The 18,518-nt window shown below is 32.4% G+C and overlaps 1 protein-coding gene across 4 annotated transcripts in view; it reads left to right on the top strand.

Moving 5' to 3' along the window:
• The window catches only part of LOC145280074 (MYND-type zinc finger-containing chromatin reader ZMYND8-like), a 240,607-nt gene that overhangs the window by 25,139 nt on the left and 196,950 nt on the right, over nt 1-18,518 (top strand). For all 4 annotated transcript variants that reach the window (XM_080131764.1, XM_080131766.1, XM_080131768.1 and 1 more), the window contains exon 2: nt 4,495-4,547. The gene's annotated coding sequence lies outside the window, so the exon portion shown is untranslated. The remainder of the gene's footprint in view (nt 1-4,494; nt 4,548-18,518) is intronic.

Raw genomic sequence — 18,518 nt, forward strand, 5'->3', positions numbered from 1 at the left:
ATTAGCACTGTTTATAACTACAAAATAATCTACTATCTACCTGGTGATGATGAAGGTAGGGGATACTTTCTATATAAATAAACCTATATTATTCGCTTCTAAGTCATTTATACGTTTTTTTTTGTTTTTTGTTTTTTTTACTATCAATTGCTTTTTTTCTTTATGAAATCCAAAATAAAATAGCATATAATAAAACATAAGAAATTTAAGATCCTATTTAAAAATATAATTTGAATTAAAAATTCACTCAAATGTATTTCTCTTTTTTAACAAACAAGTTAGCCATTTTAGCCTTTTGTTAATAGTTGCCCGGATGATGTTTATTTTCATTTGTTATTTTGATTTATTTGCCTTCTCAATGAAGGAGTATCTTTGAGAGTATCACTCAGCAAATTGATCATACCCTAATTGCTCATCCCTCAGATAACATTCACGCCTGTAGCAATGTTCACAATGTTAAATGGCTAATCCACTACAAAAAAAAAAAAAAAACCAGATGATGCATCTGGGGAGGAGCTGCTCAGAGTATTCTATCCTGACTCTGTTTTTACAGAATTCAAAACCGGCTTCAACACCTAGTAGGCAATGTCCTTTTCTCCTCCCTGCAACCTCTTTCTCACAGAAGAGATGTTAACGAGCCTGTCCCTCCTCTACCGTTATTTACATGGCAAGTGCTTGTTTGAGCTTCATTCAATAGTCCTCCCCACCAAACTTTTAAAGAAACCCTTATCAAGATTCAACCACTACCAACAATTTACCTTACTCTCAATCAATGCTTAAATCTAAATGCAAATTCCATGAACAGAGCTTCTTTCCTAAAACTACCCGCCTGTGGAACTCAGTTCCACTGGCTGCTTCCCAGTTGACCACAACATGGTCGTCTTCAATGTGAACAAGTTCTTGCTATCCCGTTCCCTTAAATAGTCAAATTCTGTCCAAATCTCACCAAAAACAATCAGTGAGCTCTTGTCTCACTGACCACCATACACTCATTAACCCTTATCTCGAGTGGCCTTCAGACCTTGTTAAGTGGTAATTCCTTTGTTTATAAAAAAAAGTCAATAAAATTACAAATGAATATCAAACATTGATTTCTTATAAAGTGTTTTAAAAAATAGTTATACAAATGTGTTTTCGTTTTTACTCTTATTTATATAAATATTTCGAAAGAGTATGTTGTGTTATTGATTTGCTATAAAACTGTAATAATTTTCATTACAAATTGGTCCTGGATATGACCTTAAACTATATCCAGTGGTGAAGCTCCAGCTTGCGAGCTTAGGGAAGTGTGGAGCCACCCTTTAATTGCCATTGCTCCCAGGTCCACTCTGACCCGGAGTGGTAGTACCTGCTAGGGTCCCAACTATGGGTTAAATAGAAACCGACTTGAAAACAACAAATATATTCTATACAAAAATTTTTCTTCAAAATCTTTGGATTCAGCATTAAATAACCTGAAAAGGGTTGATATGCCGTAAAACAAAAACAACCAACCATTACAAATTAAGGCATGAGGCCACTAAATGGAGATGTACTGGTCTATAATCTACTCTAAAACTAGACACTTTCAGCATTTGCTCTATGGGTTTGACTGTTTAATAAATCCCCAGTGTTTGATGACTTGTATTTACGAGGAGAATATGCACGGATGTCCAGATTAGAAGTGGGACGCCCCCCCCCTATTCCAATAAATGTAATAAAATAAAGAAACTAAATAAAATGAGATAAATGGTAGGTTAGTAAGACTGTCTCAACCAATGCTGAACGTAAATCTTCCACTGATTTTTGGTTTGCCTGTGCCAAAAACAGACAGATTTCTACATGGGAGTGGAGTTTTAAGTGGGAAGAGAAGAAAAATTGTCGCTTTAAATAATAGGTTGGTGTAAACATGATGTCGTTTTTATAAGTATATATATATATATATATATATGATAAAAAAATGACACTATTTTTGCACCAATCTAATAATAGTGAGCCGTTGTTATGGCAATATAAGTGCGATAAATAAAAATAACTTCTAGGCTTTGATGGTGATGAGAAGTTTATTGAAGATCGTCATTTTGTTGTAGAGTTGCTGCATCTCTATCCATCTGATTGACCTTGTTTACTATGAAGAAAAAAATTCACCAAAGTTTTGTTAAAATCTTCTCTGCATTTAAATCAACTGTGTTCAAAAGTTTCAACACAAAATACGAACACAGGAATATAAGACGGGTTGGTTCAACTGGCACATGAAGTCCATAAGCTCCATTTTGCCTCACAGTCATTGCTAGAGGTGAGAAGAGAGATATACCGTTTGTGTTGGATATGTTTCAAAAGGAACTATTCATAAATGGATAACAAAACAATAATAAAGAGTTTATTTAAAAAAGGTGAGATTGTATCTCAAACTGGAGAGAAAGAAAGAAAGTGTAAATGTCTGTTTGAAGGTGTCGTCTGCCATCAGACTGCAGTCGTCAACAAGTAGCAGTGGGAGGGGTGAATGAGAGAAGTCTGTATAGGTCGCTTGCTGGCGTCTCTCTGGCGATCGCAGCTGAGATCCCAAAGGGCTAAAAATAGTCCTTAAGGGGACAGTTCAAATCAATGCGCCCTGCCAACTGATTGGTCAGTGTGGCCGAATCACTTTGGCACTGGGCATTGATCCGCTTATAGTAAATAGTTTGTTAACTGCTACAATCTTCTCGAACCACGTACTAATGACTCCACAAGTGATATTATATAAGTGTAAAAGAAAATGGATGTCAAGATACTTTTGCTTTTATGAACCTGCGATTTCCACAAAGTTACTCAGGTGTGCCCAGCAGATGATGAGAAGAACCGGAAATGGTTGACACATAGTTTTCTGGATAGTAAAACATTTGTTCCAATGTATTACTTAATGAAATTCAGTGGTCGTTGCCATTCTTAATACGGGGGAAGGAGGAGGGTTGTAACAATTTGTGTTTTTTTTGTAATAAGGTTCGCCTGGCTGTTTCGGTTATTCCCATCATCTGCTGGGCACACTGAGGTAACTTTGTGGAAATTGCAGGTTCATAAATGCAGAAAAACCAATGTTAATTACGTAACTGCTACAAACTTTTGCATTCATTCATTAAGAAGACACTAAAATCCCCAAAACAAATCCTAATGTTTTCATGTTTTTCAACAATATTGGGGGTTTTAAATAAGATGACATCATGAGATACCGTTATTGGATATTTTACCTTTTACCAGACTATCCATTCACGTGAAATCACCTTTTTCTTCACCATATTCCCTCTGCTTCACGTTTTGTTATCAAGTAAGATCTTTGACTTACTTGCAATTTCACCAAATACTTTTGCATACAAAATCCGATCCCACATTTTGCTAATTCCTACCCTCTGATGAGAAGGAAAGTATTCCTTCGAAACTCCGCGGACTATCCACTTATTTAGTGTTTCCTTTTTCAATTAAATATGTTTTTAACTCTTTTTCAAAGTGTTTTTTAACATGTTTTATTAACTATTTGCTCTTATATATATATATATATATATATATATATATATATTATTCTCTATGTAAATACAGTCATATCTTGCTACAATGTGCAGACCGTTTCGATCATAATAGATCTTAAGATCTTTAACCTCACTCTACGCCAGTCATGGCAAAGTATATCTCCTCTAAAATAGAAAATGGTCTTGAACCATTTTTAATTTTTATTTTTTCTTGCCTGATGAGGTCTGATCTAAATTTGGTCGAAAAATGAGTGAGCGGTGAAGCTTTAAAGCAGTTCTAAATCACTAAAACTGCCACTTAACCATATATTCACAAACACTACTGTGTTTGAATATCGAAAATTTCAGGAAGATATGACTATTATTTGATTTTTGCTGGATTTTTAAAACATGGGTATGTCTACGGCTTCAAAAACGTAACTAAATAGAAACGTTGTTTTAAAGCGTTGATAATGTAAACACGATTTTTGTCTCGCATTTTCATTATTTTTGTATGCTGTAAAATTAAAAAAAAATATTAGCAGTTAATTTGAAGCTTCTTTTAAATGGTAAAACTTTTAGGATGATAATATTAAATTAATGTTACATATAGGGGAGGGGGTTAAAACAATGACGCGCGTTGAAGGTACCTAATATTCATGCACATCAAAATTTAATTTTTGACCGATCTGTATATTTTTAAATAACTTAAACTGTTTTAACTTTTTACTTTATTTCCAAATAATTTGCAGCGTCTTGAAACTGTTTGCTAAATGTAGTGGGCCTTTTTTTTTTTTAGTACAAACCTCGGAAGCTCTAAAATAAATTCTAAAATTTAAAAAAAAAAAAAAAAAAAAAAAATGGCAAAAGTTTCGGAATGGAAAAACTATGCAGGTCGATAGAAAATTAAATTTTCTTACATTTGATAAAAGTTTTATCATAAAAGTTATTTGTAAATTTATGTTATTTTTATTTTTTTTACACGTTTGCCATCCTTTTTTAAACTTTAACTTCATTTTCTTCTTCTCAAATTCAGGATTCCAAATGCTGGTACACTGATGCAATGCATTTAAAAATGGACCTCAAAGGGTATTTATTTATAAAACTGACATTTAATTTGATCTTGTGACTTTTAAATTTTTAATTCAACTAAAAATTAAAAGATTTTAAAAAAAAATTGTTTCACGAATTTACGTATGCATGAGTTATAAAAATTCTTTAATTTGAAGTACATGGTAAAAAAAAAAAAATTTTTTTTTAACTTTACAAAATTTTGAAATAATAATAATAATAAAAAATCTTATAGTTTCCACATGTTAAAAGTATACGGGTCGGTAGAGAATTTAATTCTACTCTATTTGCTATGAATTATTATACATTTTCTTTATTCTTTCTTTATGAGTTTTTGATTGTTAACTATTCTATACTCTGCCCCCAAATTAAAATGTAGATTAAGTTTACTTTATTTCGAATCAAGGTGTAGTATCTGTTCTGTTGGAAGAGGGGGGGGGAAGATCCATTGAGATTGCGATAATTTTACTTTTTCTCCCCAATTTTAAGTGTTCCATCTAGGGAGAATATCCTCGCATTAAAACCTGACCTTGTGTCTAACTATACTGTTGCAGAGAGGGAGATAAATAGGGACTTTATCAATTATTATTATATATCATTTCAATTAAAAGAAAAAATAACAGTAAAATACATTATGCCTATTATAATAATTTTAACTTAAAAAAAATGTGTTTAAAATGCATAAAATTAAGTGCTTATTTAAACCTATTTTCAAAACAAAAATAATAAAAAAAAAAAACAACTTTGATGTACATACCAAAACTTTGATGTGCATTCCAAAAGTCACGTAAGTTGATCAAGTATTTTTTTGGTATTTTTTTTTTTTTTTTAGATTAGGTCCACCGCCACAATTTTCTTTTAAATGACGACTTTTCTAGATTTTCGACTATGCTGAATACGGAAATCGCATTGAAATTTTGCAGTAATAAGTAGTTATCGAGATATAAAAAGTTGTATTATGTATTGTATTCTTTGGCGTCCATCATTTTTACGCGCGTGGCGCGCCATAAACAAATCTACGCGTGTAACAAAGATGGCCACCAAAGAATGCAATGCCTAATACAACTTTTTATATCTCGATAACTAATTATTTCTGCAAAATTTCAAGGGGATTTTCGTATACAGCATGGCCGAAAACCTTAACAAGTCGTCATTTAAAAGAAAATTGTAGAGGTGGACCTAATCTGAAAATTTACCATTTTTTTTATTAAAAAAAATCAAATTTTATGACAAAGCGAGACATTGTTTTGATCCGCCACATTTTATAAATAAGAGAGAGAGACAACTCAATCCGCACTACTGAGCCTTCTAATGGCCTCAATTTTATATTAAAATCGCGAAAAAAATTTTTTTCTATATAAAAAAACATCTACTTGATCAATTTACGTAATTTTTGGAATATGACATCTTTGTTCAGCGATGGGGACACACATCAAATATTTTTCTGCAATTTTTTTTTTTTTTTTTAAGTAGGTTTAATTCTAAATAAGCACCTACAATTAACGAAAGTTTTTACAATCTGGAAACAACTTTCAACTAAAAAGGTTATCGTATTTCCCGCCGGAAATTCAGCCTTTCTTTTGGGTAATAGGTTTTGAAAACCTACTGGACGCCTACACGATTTTGAGGTTAGTTTTATTTATTTATTTATTTATTTTTTTCAGTTGTTTTATTTATTTATTTTAAGTGAAATTAAAAATTGACGTGTGCACCTGAGACCAGGAAATATGTTATTTAAAATTAAATCCTATTGTTTACGACTGTAAGCTCAGCTCGCGGTAAAAGGCTTATATCAGTCTTTTTTTTCTTTTCTTGTTAGTAAATAACATGTAGTGCAGTGTTTTTTATGTTTACCCCACTTATTTAAAAAGATTAAAATAAAGTCATAATTTTCCTTCATTCGAATAAAATAAATACAAAATAATTATAAAATATGAAGGAAAAAAACAATCAATCGGGAGATGAATGAAATTGCGCAGACTCCTTAAAAAGAGAAGGGTCAAGCGTAAACTGTCCTTAATACCAGAAGAGTAATAGGAGAAAAATTATTTTTTTGGGGGGGGGGGGGGTTGACAGCACAGATGAGGTGATTATTTTCTTTATATTTTAAGTTAGACATGAATTCCAAATCGACACTTCGACTACTCTCGCATTGCCAAGCTACGCTGATGGTGTTGTTGTTCACACGTGTTAATGCCAGTCATAAAAAAAAATGGAACAACAGAAAAAATAAAACAACAAAAAACAACGGTCTACAGAATTTGAACCGAATCAAACCGAATTTTGCCTGATTAAACCTAAAAGTTAGGTAATTATTAAGTTAGGGTTAGTTTAGGATAAAAAAAAAAGTTCTATTCAAATTTTGTAGAAATGCAAAATAAACAAATAAAATAAACAACAACAAAAAAAATGGTAAATTCTTTACATTACATCTATTATTATAGTTTTTAATCTTGTTCGCCGATTTCGAACGCCCCCCCCCAACTCCTCCATTCCTACCGAATAATTAAAACTTATAAAAATTAAATGAAAGGAAGCAATCCCTAGCCTACACTTAAAAAAAAAAAAAAAAAAATTATTGCATTTTCACCCTAAACAAGGCACAGTGCCACTTTGATGTAGTGGGCTGGGCTACTATCTGGGACAATTTACAAGGATACTATGTAGGGAGTTGAGCAGCAAGATGTCTGAACTTTTCTGCATATCAGTAGCAGTACAGTCGGGGAAGCAGGGACTCGGAAGGGAATTCCCAAGTCTAGCAGTCAGAGGGAAGGAACTATAAGAGTAGAAGACTCTCTGGCATCTAGGGATGTATATGTAGGAGTGGGATTTAGCTGCTTGTCTGGTTTGTTGGGAGTATTTACATCAAGGGGATACAAAGGCTTGTTTGTTGGAGCACCTACCATTAAAATACTTGTAAAACAGGCAGAGGGATGCAACATTTCGTCGATGGAACAGAGGTTGAAGCCTAGCTGACAGTGCAGAGGAACATATTAGGTTGGTGACTCGTTTTTTTTTTTTTAAACCCTGTCTAAAAGGGAGAGACTAGTAGCAGATGCACTAGCCCAAATGTGGCAACACTTGTATACTTTTGATTGCTGTTTGGCGATATATTGCAGGGATGTGTGAGTTTATGCCTTTATTAACAACAGATTTTGAGATCGGCATACTGGGTTCAAGATCTATCGGGGGTCACTGTTACTATGATTAATTTTACCTCTAAAAAAGTTCAATTCTCACACATGAGAATGCGGTAAGAAATTGAGGATAAGCTCTGGAGAGAATATGGCGATAGTTGGTTTAGAACAAGGGTTCTCAACCGGGGTCCATGTGAACCCTAGGGGTCCATGGAATATTTCTGGGGGTCCACAGGCAATACATAACAAAATACAATATAAGATATTGGTAAAGAATTATTATCACTCTAATTTAGATTATTATTACTTATCATTATTATCATAATTATTATAGTTGTTGTAGAATACTTTATTTGCATTAAATTAGTTTTCATTTAAAAAATAAAGCTTTATTATATAATATTTCTTTGATTATTAAAACCTCAAAATTTATATTAGTGAAAAATAGAAGATTGTCTTATGACCAGTAGTTATGGAGGGGTCCAGCAAGATAAACAGAAGGGAAAAGGGGTCCATGAGTAAAAAAAGGTTGAGAACCACTGATCTAGAAGAAGGAACGCAAGTGTGTACACTATTTAAAGCAATAGTGAACAAATGGGTGATACAAGAAAAAGTTAATTGTATAGAAAAGAAGATTTGCAAAAAATGTGCTTATCTAGTGGAAAGTTCAATTAACAGGTAGCATGTGTGTCCCTCAATTCTGAGTCCTTGTAACTACAGTCTCGTGTTTGTCACAAATAGTCTTCAGTTCCGGTCGATAATGGTAGGGAAGGGACCGAATTTTGGTGACTGCTGTCTTTGGTTTGTGTCACAGTGCCTCAGCCATGTCCAGCTGCAAGATAAAAAAAAAAAGGGTGAAAAAAGGAGGGCACACTCATGCGAAGGTCTTTATAAGCCACTTCACGTGACCCTTAAAGCAGCAACAGGGACTCGAAAATCATGCCAGCCGAAATGGTCAAGGAAATGACTCATCAATGAGTAAGAAGTGGGGAGCATAAATTCTAATACTGTATCACATTCACTAATACCCCTGGTAAAGGTATGAATCTATATACACGGCCTCCAGCTATGGATTAATTAGACTAGAGGTGAATGAACTAGTTATTTATAATGTACCATTGGATGCAGTTTGATGTCCTATCCATAGTGAAGCAATGGTTTTGCAATAACCAACTATTCTCTCTTGACCTGACATTAGTTTAGGTTCAGTGGCAGGGATAAACGTGTGTGGAGGGGGGGGATGTTCTAGCATAATTTTCATTCTTCTTGTCTAGTGTTTTTTTTTTGCTTATGCTTGAAAGTTCAGTCTCCTCTCCTATAGCAGTAGTTTCCAAGATCTTTTAAATGGTGTCACACTATTGAGCTCTTTAAAATTTTCATGGCACACCTATCACAAAGCCCAACACTTAACAATGTTTATTTATATGGAAATGTCAAAATATGAAAACATTTAAACAAACGATTTATTATACATTTTATTTCTTCTCTTTTTGATACTTAACCCTTTATGACCTGAATTATGATGTAGATGATTAAAAAATATTTATTGCTAATTTTAGATGGTGGCATCAATGGACAATTGCAATCTGGAGGTATCTGGCATCTAATCAGATACTGAACTAATATGTACAAGGCGTGTTTGAATCAACCCCCACTTCATTTATGCTGTTATACTCATTTATTTACGACTGAATTAATTAGTTCAACCAGGTCATAAAAGGTTAAGCATTAATATCACATAAGTGATCATGTGTGAGTTTGTATTCATTGATACAAACAAAAAGCTGTTTTCCACCCATAACAATTTTAACTTTCTATTCGCAACATACTAGTAATCAGTTCGTGGCATACCAATGTGCCACAGCACAGTGGTTCCCAACCACTGTGGTAAGGGGTTACATCAAACTCCTGTCAAACATCATAGAAAGATATTTTTAGTTTAACTAAAACAATATTTTAAATGCTAAGAGGTTAATCATTTTGTGGCGCAACACTGGGCCACAGTATGGTGGTTTGGGAACTACTGAGCTAGGGAAAGTAACTTTAAAGTCACTTCCACTTATAAACTTACAACACTTGGTATTCTCAAGCAATCATCCATCTTGTATTGACCCGGCTCAACATTGCCCAACACTGTGATCCACTGAAAACTGGTTATAATATAGCTATTATAATGCAGTTTATAAACTTACGAGGGTCGTTTCAAAAGTAAACCCTCTTTTAACTCAAAAAGTTAAGGAGCTATAAAGACTGGAGTTGTAACATTAAAGCGAGCGATCTTTTGTGCTCCAGAATTTATTTTTCTACATAGTCACCATCATTCTCAATTAACTTTTGCCAGTGATGAACGATGGCTGTGTATGGGTGTCCAAAGCGCACTTTGTTATAAGAGTCATTCCAAAAGTAAAGCCTCCTGTTTTATTTTTACTTCTTTCCCACTACAGAAAAATGTGACACAAGGTCGGAAGGTGGGGGAATAAAGCCAACGCTCCTAAAAGAGAGACACTCTAGCATTTTAAAATTGCCTGGGCAGCTCCATTCCCATTCCTTAGGCAATAAGCAATAAACTTATTCTACCTGAAAGAAGGGAGGCAAAGCCTGGGAGGATGGACCACCTAGAACTGCACATGACTAGGGGCATACCACAGTCAACAAAACTTCTTCACAATGACCTAGACGCTGTTGGCTTTGGTACCAAAAAATCTCCCAACTCTTCTCTAAAATTAATTTTGGCATTTATCGTTATCTCGTATGAATCCAAGGACTCTACACATTGGTGCTCCCGATAATTTTCTTAGTCAGAATTCTTTCTAGAAAGACATTGGGTACTTACTGGAAGGTTGCCAACACCCAAGTGAAAGTGATTTTTGCGGAACGAACTGGATTATAACTTGGAACACCCAGGTCGTCAGTCAGAGTTGTTAACTACTAGACCACCGTCACCTCCCAATTTGGCAATAATAGCACAGGTAAATCTGGCACATGAGAAAAATATAAATGAAAATCTTAGGAGTTTATATCAAAATCTAGAATACAAAACATATAGGGAAAACATTAAAAAAGTTAATCAAATCTAAAAGGCATATTATATCTACATTTTAAAAGGAAAAAAATCTAGCCTTAAATGATTCTAAATTCGCCTTTAGGTTTATTTATTATGTTTATCCTTTATTTCTACAGCCAACAACTAGTTACATATATGACATATATACAACTAAATCTAATGGGGTCACAATCATATCTTGAGGTGCATGATTGAGGTCGTTTGAGAAAAGATTGGGAACCACTGATCTATTTTCTTGCTTTGTGCCATTTTCTTCCTATTTATTCACTTGTGCCATTTTTACTATGTTTTTATTACCGTGCACCACTTGAAATATATTAATAGTTATTAAGTAAAATTCTATTATTATAAGTCAGTTAAATAGTGCAATACTACAGTACCCTCTGTTTGCTTGTATCCTCACGAGGGCAGGGTTATACACAATGTGTGTGTTCGGGGGGGGGGGGTTCAACTTCACAGAAAGGAACAGTCAGGGTTGGTACAGAAATTTAGATTGCTCCAGTTTAGAAAGATTTCTCCTTCACTGAGGAAAGAACAGATGAAGTGCAGTATGAAAATAGTAGCAATTAACACAAAAATAAAATATAGACGTTTATGTTTAGATTATTATTATTATTATTACATTTGACTCTGGATTTATAGACTTCATTAATGTTAATAACTATGTATAAAATCAAAAATATTTATTTGCTTAAAAAGTCTAAAATTAAAATGGCATCTTGTAATCTTACATTGAAAAAAAAAAAAAGCAACAATAACAACAACAACGACAAAAAGTCTAAACATTTATACCAAAGATTCTGCAGTTGAAAATTATATATATATATATATATATATATATATATATATATATATATAATTCTGGCGATTGTGAAGTATTAACAAAATTAAAAGGGTAGGGGGGAGCTACAAATAATTTTAAAAAGCAAATTTTTTATATTCCGTTGTTTCTGTGATATTATTTTCATCCACCATATCGAGCTGTTTTGACTTTTATCTTAACCTAATCTCTTATGTTAAATCTTATTTAATAAAAATTAAGATTGCATAACGAATTTCTTTGTAATAAATAATAATGAAAAAATAGGTTTAAAATATGAGAATATAACTATTAAAATTGAAAAGACTAAATCTCTCATTGACGAAGTCGCACTCGAGTTGAGTGGAGGAAAGTATTGAGTCACGTGACATGACATCAACGTCCTTTTTTTTTATTTTCTCTGTTCGCTTTTAAAAATTAATATAGTACATGGTAAATTATTATTTAAAAAAGAAAAATGGCTAAGGCTTTTCTTTAAAAAATAATAATAATTAAAACCTTAAAATGAATGATATCTATAATGATTAAGAAATATTAATTACTTGATTTTTTTTTTTTTTTTTTAATTTCGATTATTTTCATTTTTTTTTTTAACTTGATTCGGCATTTTGTAAGTACTTGTTTATTTACACAAGTTATAATAGCTGAACACGGTTGAAAAATGGTAGTTAATGTTATCTTTTCCCCGATCATAAATTACCTCTGAGGAGGCGCCTTGTTTTAAGTCGAGAGTAATGGGCGATATCGTTAATAATACGGCTACTCAAAAAATCGGTGGGTAAACTGTAAGGGTTTGGGAATGTTAGCGTTGAAAGCAAGAGAAATGCTGTCCACAATTTTTAAAGAAAACTTTTTTTTATTATTATTATTCATTTTATTATGGCTTTCTCTCCACTCGACCTGATTCATATTTCTTCCGTTAAAACATTTTCAAATCTTTAAAAATATTATTCAAACCCTTGTGGTTATAACCATCTATTTCTTACCCCAATCAAATTTTAACCCTAATCATCTTTTCTACTTCCAAATAATTACCCCCTCCCCCATCCCCATCATCAAGCTCAAACTTTTTTTATTTTTATTTTTTTTTGTCGAAGACAATATGAGGTTTATAAAAATGTGAAGTTTATTTGAATAATATTTAGAAACTTATAAAATTACAAAAACAAATAATATTTTCATTAAAATTTAAAAAAAAAAAAAACTTTTATAACATTTAAAGATATTATCTAGAAATAGCTTAACCAAAAACTTCTCTCAACAACAAAATTATTCTTCCAGAAGGATACATTTTCAGAAATAGATTTAAACAAAGAAAAATATACTGAGGTAAGTTAAAATTACACGTTTTCTAGTTAAAAATCAAGTTCCGTCTGTGTTGGTTTACATTTTACATCAGCTGATATTTATGGTTGACGATGAGTGCCCTGGAGAAGTAGTTTCTGATTAATGTTTACCAGTTTTAAAATGTGCAAGCGAACTTGGCTGTATAGCAGAATAACACAATATTTTAAAACTGATAAACATTAATCAGAAGTGACTTTTCCAGGGCATTTATCATCAAGCACAAATATCAGCTGAGGTAAATGTAAACAAACACAGACGAAACTTGATTTTAACCAGTTTTCTATTCAAGAATGAAAAAAAGGTTTGATGACCTTAATGTTTTTTTAATGTTGATTTTTTTAAAAAAATCTTTATTTAATATTTTTGCTTTCTTAATCTTCATTTAAATCTTGTTATTTATTATTGTTGCAATATTTTATTTTATAAACTATTGAGAATCTTAAAATTGTTTCAAAGTTTACAATTGGGCAATTATCTGGAAAAGGGTCCAAAATTATTTTTTCTTATAAGGATTATAACTGTAAACTCAAATTTCTTTCTTAGAAAGTAGAAAGGTAGAAAGTCCATATTGTCAATAATGAATCCAAAACATCACAGAAGTGATTTCCATTAAAAATAATTAAAATGTTGATTAAATACAATGGTTTAATTGTTTTATTATTAAATAACAAAAAAAATCTTCTATTACAAATTAAGTCAACTCTCTTGTCTTTTCATTAAACTTTAGAATGTTATTCTAAATAATTACTAATAAAAATTGTATCTTCAGAATGAAGCTGTTAAAAAAAAAACATTACCAACCAAAATTTTACCTCTCTTTAGTTATAGTGAATAATTTTATATTTTTTAAGTAAAAAAAAATCGTCCATATTTCATTAAATAATATTTTTTTAAAATCAATTTTTCTTTGAAGCATTTGGATCAAATTAAATTTGATTTCTGAATCCACATAAAAGTTTTACTCTGTCACCACTTTTGAGTAAATTTCTAAAATTGACTTGAATGCAAAATAACTTGTCTCTTCTTCAAATTGCATGACAAAGTATTTTTTTGCTTGACATTTAAACTATTTTCTAGACTTTTTTTTTTTTTTTTAGATGATCCTTGTAATAAATATTTAACATTTTTAGTAATATTATTATTGATAATTTAATAAAAATACAGACACCTTTGATTCTCTTTCTGATTATTTGAGTCAGACTTTTTCACATCAAAATGCTTTTGAACACATTGCTAGAAAAGTAAGTACATAATTTCGTAACCTTTTTACAATTTTATTTATACTACTTTCAAATTTGTGTAGAAAAATAAGTTGAAGGTTCATTTATTTTAAAGAAGAATACTAATATTAAACCTAAAAAAAATTGGTTAACCATTTTTCATTGATGTGGTAACTGAACTTGATCACTTTTTTTTTCTTTTTCAATCTTATCATTTTGTTCTAATTGGGGATGGGGCATCCGGAGGATGCCAGACATTCACCTGCCATCTCATACATTCCAACCGAGAGACTTTCTTAAAATTCTAACCGTCCTTATAAGGGAAATTGTTTGTATCTCGCTTGCATTTGGTTCACCGGGTATATTTGCCAAGTAGTTTTTTTTTTTTTTAATTCTTTTCCGTGAGTCCCGTTGCCCCTATAATTACTTTAACAATGGAGATTTTCTGAAGATTTCAGTTTATTTTTATGTTGTACATAAGATCTTGGTATTTCGTTTATCTTTTCCCCCTCAACTCTGTTTAACTGAGCATCATTGGGGAGACTAACTTCTACAAAGGTTGCTTCTTTCTCCTTCTTGTCCCATATCACCATGTCAGGTTTAATAGCTCCGTTTTCTAGTTATGTAGCTATAGGAATTCACTAATCTGACTAAACATCTATTTTCAATATCTTAGAAAAACAAAAGAAGTAATAATTGTTTTTTTTTTTCTATCAGGCTATTATTATTATTATTATTCATACTTGTCTCCCCACGAGCGCAGAGTTAAACACAAGGTCGGTTTTTAATGTGGGGAAAATCCAGCTCCCCAAAAAGGAGCACTCTGGATAGGAACAAAAATTAAAATTGCCCCAGTCTAGAAGGTCTTCTCCTCCACTGACCGAGGACAGAAAAGGTGAAGTGTAGCATCAGAACAGATACTACTCTGTGATCTCGATCTACAGGCCAAGATTATTTTAACTGTAATTCCTTTTTGTAAAAGTTTGATCCTATTAAGGTAATTATTCTATAAGATTTGTATCTGCTTATAAAAAAATCAGTACTTTTAAAAATTTGAATCGGGCAGTTTTGTTTTTTAATCCTAATCTTAGTTTTAGGTTTAGTTTGACAAAAGTTTGTTTGGTTCCATTGAAATTCTTTAGGAGCACCAAAAAAAAAAAAAAAAAAAAAATTAATCTACTTTTCAAATAATCCACAAATTTGATTCAGTTTAAGTCGAGAATTTGACAATTTTAGAATCTTATTAAATGGATACTGCTAAATTCTGATATGTTTTATTTTGGATATTGATATCCAAAATGGATGCCCACCCCCAGCTTGAACAAAATAAGGAAGTAAAAATAAAAGAATAATATGATTGAGAAAGAAATTGCTTATTTTTAAAAGTTAGAATTTTCTCTTACAGTTCGAATCTATATAATAATTAGCTTATTCTTTAAAACATGCCTTTACAGATACATTGAAAAGATAATTTTTTTTATATCTTGATTGTGAAGGAATGTTTTCAGTTTAAAAGAAAATATGTTGTCATCGTTTGATATTATGAATTATGTTTATATTAGTGATGGGACGATTTTAATATTTTTCTCGATTCCGATTCTTTTTAAATTTCTAAATATCGAGTTGAGGGGAGAAGGGTAGAATTATCGCAAAACCCCATGTAATACGTGCATATATTTTCACAAATGCAAAAATACACTTATTGAATGGTAGTTTAAAATCAATAAGTATTTATCATTTCATCGTTAATACTAGCAACGGAAATTAAGTTTTAAAAAAAAAAAAAAATTAAAAGAATCGTTTTTGGTATTGGTAAATATGCAGAATATTTTTACTATTGCAATACCGCAAAAGTTTCGATAAAATTTTTTTTTCCAATTAATCATCCTCACACTAGTATATATATTTTATTTGAGATTTTCCTCTATATCTCAAGTGACATGTAGGTTCAGAAATATAAAAATACTAACCTTGGTGCCCAGCATTGCCCAGATGTTTGGAGGGATGTGTTGAGCAAAAAAAAAAAAAAAAAAAAAGAAGTGGTAGTAAACAGGTAGGCTTGAACCCGTACCGCGAAGGAGGAAAAGAAAGTGGAAAAAAAATGTGATGCGTTAGCTGTTGCACCCATCGCCAAACCGGAAGTGATGTAGGTTTAAATTAAGACTAGACAATCAAAAAGAAGTGATGACTTTCAAAAATATTGGCGAAAAAAAGCGACCCCTCCCTGTAAAAAAGTGCCCAGTTGAGGGTGAAGGAATTAATATTTTTGGCCAATTTTTCGATATTTGTTGTCCGAAGGGTCGAGCTTCAAAATGATACTGATCTCATGAAAATCCGTTGCCGCTGTCAAAAGTTTTTGCGAGACATACATTTAAACAGACAGGCGAGATTTATATTATAGACTAGTGGGGGTACCCAGCGTTGCCTGGGTGTTTGTAGGTGTGTGTGTTAGGAGGTGGGGGGGGTAAATCAGAACAAAAAGGAAACTTAATGATAGCGATTCTAAAATTGGAAAAATAAAAAGAGGAGGGGCTGGCCTTGAAGCCAATAAGCTGAGCCTGAACACCTGCACTACGGCAACATTAGCAATGTAAGAGTGAATAAAAAGTGAGTCAAGTCAAAGAGATTTGATTGACAGGTGTCCGCTTAATGAGGTCATGGCTATTCAGCAGTGAATATTTTTAGTGCAGGACAGTTTTTAATAGTTGTTTTTTTGTGGCGGGGGGGGGGGGGGGAAGGAAGGAAGGAAGGAAAAGCTGCTCTCCCATTTATTATTAGGGGAGGAGTAATAAAGCAATTGTCTGATATGACGGCAAAGCCGACATTGACCAATCGAATCCAGTTTTGCTTTTCCTTCTTTTATACCGAAAAACAAAAGCAACATGTGGCGATCTAAAAATGTGAAATATTTAGCATTTCAAAGTCGGGCAAATTAAATAGACAGGCAACCCCTTTGTTAACTCGTAGATACTATGATATAGATTGATATAAAAATTTTTAAGAATGAGGGAGCCAAGTGAGCAGCCCCTGGAAAAAAGCCTTTTGCGGACATACACACACACATTTTCACTTTTATATTTATAGACTAGAGGGGGTACCTGGCATTGCCCAGGTGTTTGGAGGTGTGTGTGTTTGGGGGTAGGTAAAGCAGAACAAAAAGGAAATGTAACCCTATTTAAATATAAAAAAAAACGATAAAAAACAGCGATTTTAAAAATGGAAAAAAAAGGGGGGCTTGGTGGCAGGTAGGCTCGAACCCGGAGCCTTGAGGCCAATAGGCTGAGCCTGAACACCTACGCTATGGCGACAGTAGCAATGTAAGAGCAATTAAAGAGTGAATGTCAAACATCACTCTATTCAGTAGTTTTTAATGAGGTCAAATTGTTTTACTGCGGGATAGTTGTTTTGAGTTTGTTTACCCAATGAAAGTATCTGATATGACGGTGATTGACCAATCGTTTACATCCGTTTCGAATACAGTTTTACTATTTTTATACTGAAAAGTGAAAGCGACACACGGCAATCCAAAAATCTGGAATATTTAGCGTTGCAAAGTCAGGCAAATTAAATAGACAGGCGACCTCTGTTCTTAACTCATAGATATTATCATTTAGATGGCATATAAAAAGTTTTAAGAATGAGCGACCCCCCCCCGAGCAGCCCCCCCCCCCCCGGTAAAAAGCCTTTTGCAGACATACACAAAAAGCGAACATAGATACACACACATTTTCGCTTTTATATATATAGCTGATTCTCATTTGAATTATTTTATTGATATTGCAAACTTAGTGACCTTATAATCTTAATGATCATGATGTGTGCGTTCTCGATTAGTTATCAATTCAAAAGGACAATTATTAACTAGAGATTATTTTTGTATCAGGATCTTCGGCAATATGAATAAAATAGTCTTTTTTTCCATTTGATATTTTAACTGGGTTAAAAGCAAGACTTTATAGTCTAAGCAACTAATTAAAACGATCTAAAGCAATTTTGGGGAAACTAATTTCATGAGGAAAATAACATGAAAATTTTGTTGACTGGAAGTAAAGTTTGTATTAATAATACGAGGGTTGTTCCAATTTTTTTATTTTGCCCAAACGGGTAACAAGGAATTGCTAATTTCATTGCAATAATGACTGAACATATGCATTCATATCCTGAAAGTTTCATCTCTTTCTTGCAGATATTGACGGTGTGATATTGTAAGAAATCAACCCCTGTTGTAGATGTGCGTTAGAAGCAGTGTTATTGAATTCCTGGCAATAGTCCATTGAGAATAGTAGTGACTATGTAGAAATATAAATTCTGAAGCACAACAGGTCCCTTGTTTTAATGGTATCACTCCCGTCTTTGTAGCTCTTAAACTTTTTGAGTTAAAAAAAAAAAAAAATATAAGAG

Source organism: Euprymna scolopes, chromosome 7 (genome assembly GCF_053919585.1).
Source record: "Euprymna scolopes isolate OS-2025 chromosome 7, ASM5391958v1, whole genome shotgun sequence".
Taxonomy (NCBI): Eukaryota; Metazoa; Mollusca; class Cephalopoda; order Sepiida; family Sepiolidae; genus Euprymna; species Euprymna scolopes.